This window comes from Megascapheus bottae, chromosome 29 (genome assembly GCF_031878675.1).
Source record: "Megascapheus bottae isolate mThoBot1 chromosome 29, mThoBot2.hap1, whole genome shotgun sequence".
Classification (NCBI taxonomy): Eukaryota; Metazoa; Chordata; class Mammalia; order Rodentia; family Geomyidae; genus Megascapheus; species Megascapheus bottae.
In genome coordinates this window covers 39,658-47,487 of record NC_143537.1, presented here as the reverse complement: position 1 = coordinate 47,487, position 7,830 = coordinate 39,658, and the positions used below count along the sequence as shown (strand labels likewise).

The 7,830-nt window shown below is 46.0% G+C and overlaps 1 long non-coding RNA gene across 4 annotated transcripts; it reads left to right on the top strand.

Moving 5' to 3' along the window:
• Positions 1-1,296: 1,296 nt before the first annotated feature.
• LOC150044511 (uncharacterized) lies at positions 1,297-7,219 on the top strand. 4 transcript variants are annotated; one of them, XR_016533037.1, is made up of 5 exons: positions 1,297-1,498; positions 3,265-3,361; positions 5,294-5,439; positions 5,701-6,126; positions 7,063-7,219. It is a non-coding gene; the product is annotated as an uncharacterized LOC150044511 (long non-coding RNA). The 4 variants fall into 4 exon arrangements; XR_016533038.1 differs by lacking the exon at positions 1,297-1,498 and having other exon boundaries at positions 2,650-3,361; positions 5,701-5,769; positions 5,980-6,126; XR_016533036.1 differs by lacking the exon at positions 1,297-1,498 and having other exon boundaries at positions 2,650-3,361.
• Positions 7,220-7,830: the final 611 nt, after the last annotated feature.

Here is a 7,830-nt window from a genome sequence, read left to right as displayed (position 1 = left end):
TCTGGTGGTCGTGTGCACATCTCATCCTTCAGCTGTACTCTCTGGGCCTCTTGCAGAGAGATCAGTTTCACTTCCCTTCTTTTGATCTCCTGCCTTCCTCGAGGTCTTTTGCAGCCAGCCCGAACCTTTCTGTTGCCCCTCGGAGGTGCAGGCCATTCCACTTGCCCACGAATTGCATATAATTTATTTTAAGGAATCTAGTTTAATATTTCAATAATTTTGTACAATGTGGATGATCAGGCCAGGGTAACTGGCATTTCTATCACCTCAAGTATTGTTCTACTGCACTGGAAACATTAGCTGTTTTGAAATATGCCATCTACTGTGCTATAGAATGTTAGAAGCTATTGGACCCAGCAGTGCCTTTTCCTCACTAATCACTCCTCACCCCCTATGCTTTCCAGTCTCTGGTAACCTCTGTTCTGTCCTTCAGAGACATTAGTTTTTTCTTTTTAGCTTTTACATATAAATAATACTTTGAGTATTTGTCTTTCTGTACCTGACTTATTTCACTTAGTATTATGTCATCTAGAATTATCTACATTGCCACAGATGACAGGAGTTCATTTTTGTGATCACTTAATAATTCATTTCATTGTATATCCTTACTACATTGTCTTGATCTGTGTCTTTGCTGAGTAACAATGTCAAGGCCACATGTAGGGCTTTCATGTGTCAGTCCAAAGACTTCATACCATAGGTAGCATGTATGTAGATGTTGTGTGACTTTCCATGTCTTCCAAAGGCAGGAACTGTGTTGGGACTTGGTTGTCTGTAGGTGTGTTCTAGGCAGCCCATGGTGTGGAGAGCAAGGAGTCTGCCAGCAGCAGTTGTCTGGTGTGATAGACAGCCCTTATGATTGGCAGGGTTTGAGTGTGAGGAACATGGATACAACTCTGGTCTGGACCCTATGGCTGATGTTGAAAGTGGAGATACATGGGTGGGGGAGGTGGTTCAGTGTTAGGAAATGGCAGCTCATTCTGAGCAGGAACAAATGGAAATGTGAGGGTCCAAGGCCTGGTGTCCAGCCTGATGGTATTTCCAAATTTAGAGTTTTGTGCTCCAGCTCCTCACAGGGCCACCCTCACTGAGAGCCAACTCTTTGGAATCAGAACTGAATGAAAGATGTTGTCCTTACCTCTCTGCTATATGTTTTCACAGAAGTTCCTCTGTCCCTGGCTCACGGAAACCCTTGCTGGTGGTAAAATTGTGGCGTCTTGAGCACCATCCAGGCATCCTTGGCCTGGGGATTTTAGGGTGATTACTAATGGGCAAGAGGAAGAATTGCCAGTCAATCCTGGCTGAGTCTCAGCATTGCCCGGGAGAGCTTAACGAGACAGAAGAAGACAACAGCATGGAGAGAAAGAAGAGAGTGCAGCTAAGAGAACATCTCAGTCCCTGGGACTACCCTCACGGCCAGGAGAGCCTCATTTCTCTCTCACTGTGCAGCAACATTTTTCTCACTGACAGTACTCTGAAGCCTCAGAGCTTGTGATTAGTAGGTCCTTGTCTCCTGTACTTCAATTTCTACATCTGAAATGGAGCTAACCATTTCTAGCCTAGCAGGTTGGAAGGATTGAGTGATGTAAACAGTGATATTGCTTCCAATGAATGTGGCAGATAGTAAGCATCCTGATACCCTTTAGATGCAAATCTAAATCCCTTTAGATGCAAGGTGCTCCTGCTGACTTGGGAGCTGGAATCTGATTTGGGAGCTGTACTTCCTCTTGTTTTTCACATTTTTTAAATTTAATTTTATATTTTTTATTAAAGAATTTATTAACATTGATTTTTACATCATATTTCAAATGATGTATTTAACAAACAAGTATTCAAGAAGGGAATCTCTATATACAATCACTGACACTTTTTAGAATATAATTAAAATTAGGCTAAGGGTTTGTATATCATAGATACATATTAATCTATGTAATACAGCATTATGTCTATAGAGTCATAGTTTTTATGTCTATGTTGTTGTATTTATATTTCCAATACCATGTCCACAGCATTGGGTTGCAATTATTGAGTCTTCACTCTTGTACTGTTTGTATCTACTAGCCACATATTAAGCTTTTCACATTTTTATGTCTTCCTCTGATAGGCACCGAAGCCGTTTCCACAGAAATTTTGAGATCACCTGCATTCTCCCCTTTTTTCTTTTCCTCTTTCTTTCTTTTTTTTTTTTGCGTTCTTCCCCTTTTCAACGGCTCATCTTTGAGAGCAGCTGAGCTTATGGCTGGGAGATTGGTTGCTAGTGTGTCAGGTTTGCTAATAGCCCCTATGGTTGTTTTTGGCTTTTCATCACTTGACTAGAAATGTTGCAGCAGGTGAACCTTCCTCACTCAGAGCTGTCCTGTTTGTTTTTTCCTTCCTCTCCCTCCCTCCCTTCCTTTCTTTTCTTTTTTCTTTTTTTTTTGGTGGGATACAGTGCTTGAACTCTGGGCCTGGGCACTGTCCCTGAGCTCTTCATCTGAAGGGTACCACCCTACCCTTGAGCCACAGCCCCCTTCCTGTTTTCTAGAGGTTAATTGGAGATAAGAGTCTCACTGTTTTTAGTGCCCAGGCTGGCTTTGAACCTTGACCTTCAGATCTCAACCTCCCTAGTAGCGAGGATGACAGGTGTGAGCCACTGTGCCTGGCGTTCTTCCTCCCCATCTCTGTGGTGGGGACTCTTCCACTGGAGTTAGACACAGACAGGCTGACATTTCTCCTGTCCCAGAGCCCCAAGGACCCACGAATCCCTCAGATAAGCATTCATTCATTTTTTTTGCCAGTCCTGGGTCTTGAACTCAGGTCCTGGACACTGATCTTGGGCTTTCTCAAGGCCAGAGCTCTACCACTTGAGCCACAGCACCACTTCCAATCTTTTCTTGTCTATGTGGTACCGAGGAATTGAACCCGGGACATCATGCATGCTAAGCACGCACTCTACCACTAGGCCAAACTCTTGACCATAATATTTGCTTTTTTAATTTTCTCTTTGTGTCAATGCTTGCACTACTACTTCTTTTCAGTTAATAATACTCTTTTTGTGACATCTGTTTTTTTCCTAATAGGCTATTCAAACTTACCTCATCAGTTAGCATTCCAAAGTTTCATGCTTGATATCTTCTCTCCTAATTATTTAAAGGTTCCCTAGTGAATTCTTTGTATCTCAGAGAGAATTTCACATTACATGGCTTTAGTGTACTCTAGAAAAACATCTGATTTTTGATGAATGCCTTATCTTTCCTTTGGCATTATTTCCTTGCTCCTTTCCAGGCCCAGTTGGTTTACTCAACATTGGAGAGACTTGTTGTCCTCACGCCCTGATTCAGGTATTCATTATGAATCTGGACTTCACAAAGATACTGAAGAGGTAAGACTTTTTTATTCATGGTCATAAAATTGTGGATTAGTTTATTTTTTCATAGTGACCTGGACTTTTAGAGATTTCTGTCATAAATTGCCAGAATAGGGAAATACTTTCCTGTGTATTCTGGGCTACAAATTAGAATCACTTAAGGGCGCATGTGTGCGTGTGTGTGCGTGTGTGTGTGTGTGTCTGTCTGTCTGTCTGTCTGTCTTGGGGCTTGAACTCAGAGCCTGGTGCTTCCCTTGAGTGTTTTTTTTTTGTGCTCAAGGGTCCTGCTCTATCTAGCTTTCTTGATAGTTCATTGGCGCTAAGAATCTCACAGACTTTCCTGCCTGGGATTGACAGTGAACCACGATTTTCAGGTCTCAGCCTCTCAAGAAGCTGGGATGACAGCTGTGAGCCCCTGGGACCTGGCAGGAGTGTTTAAGAAATGTACAAATGCTTGGTGTCATCTTCAGTTATCTATGTTCAGGTGGCCTGGGTTGGGGTCTGGACATTTGCTCCTTTCCTTTCTCTTCCCCTCCCCCTTCTCTCCTTTCCTACTGCCTCAGTCTGCCAAGGCAGACATACCTTCTATGCCTAGCCGCTGGTACTTTAGAAACACTTGGGTGGGGATTTTAACCTACAGCTTTAATTTTCAGCACTGGTTTGGTAAAAAGGGAGTTGGGACTAGAACAATACTGCAGAAAGTCATTGGCATCAGTGTGTGTATGCACAGACAAATTTCAGCAGTCTTTCTCTTTGGCCCTGACCTATCTCCTTTTCTGCACTTAATAAAGAAGTGAGGGATGCCCATAAGTAAATGAACCACTGCCCAAATACATTGTTATTCTTTTCTGTTGTCCTTTCTCTCCAGAACCTAACTTTGCTTTGTCAGCCTGAGTGCTTCAGCCTGGACTTTTTGCTGCTTGCTGTATGTGTCGGCCCAAAATCTTCTGAAAAGATTCTTCTTTGGAAATTTCTGAAAGGCCTTTAAAAGTTCAAGTCACGCTGGGCACATGGCCTAGTGGTAGAGTGCTTGCCTAGCATGCATGAAGTCCTGGGTTCCATACACAGAAAAAGCTGGAAGTGGTACTGTGGCTCAAGTGGTAGAGAGCTAGCCTTTAGAAAGCCCAAGGACAATGCCCAGGCCTGAGTTCAAGATCCAGGACTGGAAAAAGAAAAAAAAACTCCAAGTCATTATAAAGAACTGGATATTCAAGACAAATATTAATAAATAAATGAGTGAATTTATTTTCTTCTCATTTTAACCGTTTTTTTTCCCCCTGGGTCAAAGGGCTTGAACTCGGCCTGGGTGTTATCTCAGAGCTCTTCAGCTCAAGATTACCGCCCCCTTGAGTCTCAGGTCCTTTTGTGCTTGGGCTGGCTTTGAACCTTGATCCTCAGATCTTAGCCTCCTGAATAGCTAGTATCACAGGCGTAAGCCACGTGCCCAGCCATTTCAACCATTTTATTAGTATATTTTCGTTGTACAAAAAGGTGTCATTATGGCATTACCTTACATAATATACTTTGGTTAGATTTACCTCTTTTGTTCCTTTTCTTATGCCTCCCTTATGCCTTACTCTCTTTTCATACATGCACAGGAACCAGTTTGCCTGGACTTGCCCTCCTTCACACTGTCCCTGCCCCCCTCTGCTTGTTCCCACTCTGCTGGTCAAGTTTTGCACTTGAGTGCACAGTTTATCCTCCCCTCTGTTCTACCCTTGAGCACACATGTTAACCTTCACTGTAATGTGACTATGGAGCTGGGGGGTTCTCTACACAGCCCTCATGGGGCCCTTCTCAACCTTAGTTACCTAAGGTACCCCATCCTCTGTCAGATGTAATTCATGGGAGGGGCATAGCTTGGAGATGGAAATTTTTCCAAGTGATGTAATACCTCACAAGGAGAATGGTGGGGGGAATAGGCTCCTGGCTGTTCTTACTTGACAGGATAGCGGTGCCCAAATGAGCAGAAGAGCAAGAGAGAAGCGTCCCGTTCCAGCTGCTTTTACTGCTAGAGAAGATGCAGGACAGCCAGCAGAAAGCAGTGCGACCCATGGAGCTTGCATACTGTCTCCAGAAATACATTGTGCCATGTAAGATCTCCTCTAAGCAGTGGCTCCTGTCTGCTTATCTAAAGAGGGTGGAAGCCAGAGAGAAATTGTGGGAGGTAGAGGAAAAGTAAGGGGAGAAGAAGAGAGTGAGGGAGAGGAGGGAGAGGAGGGAAGAGGGGCAGCTGAGGGGAGGGGAGATGGAGGAGGAGAGAAGGTTCAAATGGGCAGTATTCTCTGAGTGTTGGTGCAGCCAGGGCATCTGGTCCTGGGACATCTCCAGTGCTCTTACTTCTTTCTAACCAGCATGATGCCGCTCAGCTTTACCTCACATTCTGGAACCTAATTAAGGATCAAATACCTGATGTGGACTTGGTGAGCGCCTGAAGCTGGAGGAGTCAGAGGACCCGTAGAAGTCTCTCACCATTGTTTATGCCACGTGCAGTGAGGGTACTTCGGAAAACCGGTGTTCTTCCCCCCACCCAGTGCACCCTTGTGTGCAGGGCAACCAGCGTGAGGGGCTAGGCAGTCTAACAGGTCCAGCTCTGGACACCAGCCTAACCTGTCCTTGGCTCCTTCTTCCAGGTGGAGAAGCTGCAGGCCCTGTACACGATGCAGGTCAAGGTTTCCTTGGTTTGCCTCACCTGTACGGGAGAGAGCAGTAGGACCAGCTGTATGCTGACCCTCCCTCTTCCTCTGTGTGACATGGACTCAAAACCTCTGAAAACGCTGGTGAGACCTGGTGAATCCGCACACTCCATTTTGCCAGTGCCCTGTTGTTTGCACCATTTCCCCTTGAAATCAAAACTAATTCTGTTTCACTTGCATAGCTCTAGAGAGTCAATTTCATTGATCAGAAAACGTTCTCTCTCCTATTTCTACTTTTCTTATACTGTTGGGCCCCTCCCGTTTTTTCCCCCTCCAATTCATGGAAGATCCTGGCACATATAGCAGTAGAGGTGGGGGCTATTTAGAAGACTGTGGGGTGGGGGGAAGTAGAAGCAAAGCTTGAACCCTCACCTTCGGGGGCCGGCTGCTTTCTTGATGGAAAGAGTCTGCTGACATTGCCTGTCCCTTGTTCCCCTCCACCGGGCAGGAAGACGCCCTGCGCTGCTTTTTCCACCCTAGGGAGTTAGCCAACAAAAGTAAGTGGTTCTGTGATAACTGTGGGATGGAGACACGTGGAAACTAGGTACTCACTCCTCAGATTCAAATAGTTCCACTGTGGGTTTCCTGGCCAAGGCTTCCCAGACACCTTCAGTGCCCTTCACGATGCGTGGTGGGTGGGGTCCAGGTGGGGCTGGTGCCAGGATCCCTGGGCTTCCCATGTAGCTTCACCAAGAGCGGAAGGGCAGGGAGAGCGTGGGGCCAGGTAGTGGGGTGTGGGGTGTGGCAGGTGAGGTTTTGGTGTCTAGTTTTAGACCAGCTCTCTACAACAGATGCCTGCTCCTAAGTTTTCAAGGTCCTGTGTGCAGCCCTGGGACACTCATGGATTTTGTCTGAGATCTGTAGAGCTGTGACAGTCAAGTGTCACTTGAGACTTGGAGGAGCTGAACAGAGTCCCCGATGGGAGCCTTTAGCCCTGCAGTGTGTCTCCTACACTCCTTTTCCTGGGGAAAAGGGTAAACCACCAGCCCTGGCGTTTCACAGTGATTTTTGCTTTTACAGGTCTTGAAGATGATGCATTTGCCCCAAACTTTGACCTTATGCGATTCTCCATTAGAAATTCACAGACTGAGAAAATCTGCCACTCATTGCATTTTCCTCAGAACTTGGATCTCAGTCATGTTCTCCTGACTGAGCAACAAGACCCAGTGAGGCCCCAGAGCAGGTGAGGTATTCCCACCTTTCTGGATCCATCTCACCAGACAGGACTTCCTTCAGGCTCAGCTGCTGTAACCCCTCAGCTGTTAGATAGCATCTACTCAAGAATTCTCCAGGTCCAGGTTCTTACCAGCCAAGGCCAGTGACTGGGTCTCTTGCTGGCTTCCACTGTGAGGTGAGGTGAGCAGCTGTGCTGGCTGCACACTGGCTGAGGAAGGGCAGCGTCTCAGGCTGTGAGGTCTGCCTCCTCTGAGCACTGCGCTCATCTGAGAATGGATGCTGTTTGCTGGCCAGGCCAGGGGTGTACTGAGGAAGACAGGTGGTCCTCAGGTTGTTGTGAGTCACAGGAGTGAAGGTGTATTTCAGGCAGAGTATTTGTTTATTTATTTTACCAAGCATAGTGGCACTGCCTATAGTATTTGCAGTGGGGAGACACAGGCCAGAGGATCATTGGTTCAAGGCCAGCTTGGGTTACATGGTAAGACCTTGTCTCACAAAAGCAGAGAGAAAAGGGCCAGAAGTGTGGTCTAGTGGTGGAGTGCTGGTCTATTATGCACTAAGACCATGGTTTGATTCTTTGGTTCTACCTCCAGAGAAAAGACTGGAAGTGGT